The sequence below is a fragment of the Lupinus angustifolius genome, chromosome LG18 (assembly GCF_001865875.1).
Source record: "Lupinus angustifolius cultivar Tanjil chromosome LG18, LupAngTanjil_v1.0, whole genome shotgun sequence".
In the NCBI taxonomy this organism is placed as follows: Eukaryota; Viridiplantae; Streptophyta; class Magnoliopsida; order Fabales; family Fabaceae; genus Lupinus; species Lupinus angustifolius.
In genome coordinates, this window is record NC_032026.1 from 4,227,719 (window position 1) to 4,228,278 (window position 560).

Genomic DNA, 560 nt, shown 5'->3' on the forward strand with positions numbered 1-560 from the left:
CAGAAGAAACCATATGCTTTGGTTTGAAAGAAGTTTTTGTTTGTTTACCCATTTTACAAGCACTACACAATTTGCCTTTAACAAACTTCATTTCGGGTAAACTAACAACTAAGTCTTTCTTTATAAGTTTGTTCAAATGGTCCATGTGAATATGAGCAATTCTCCTATGCCATAACCATGCATCATGATTATCGTTTGCAACTAAACATGTTATTGGTAAAGATGAATTCATATCAATCATATATATATATTTTTTATTCTCTTACCAACTAGTTTAGAGTGTTGAGGATTCTTACTTTCTATGATGCACTTATATAGGTAAAATGCCACATGGAAGCCTTTGTCACATAGTTGACTTTTGCTAAGAAGATTGTGCTTGAGTCCTTCAATATATAACACACATTCTATAGTAGTTGAGGGAGGCTTTCCAATTCTACCAACTCCAAGAATTCTTCCTTTGTTATTATCACCATATGTGACATATCCTTTGTACCTTGGAGTAAGGACAAAGAATTTTGATCTGTCGTCTGTCATGTGTTTTGAGCAGCCGCTATCCAAAT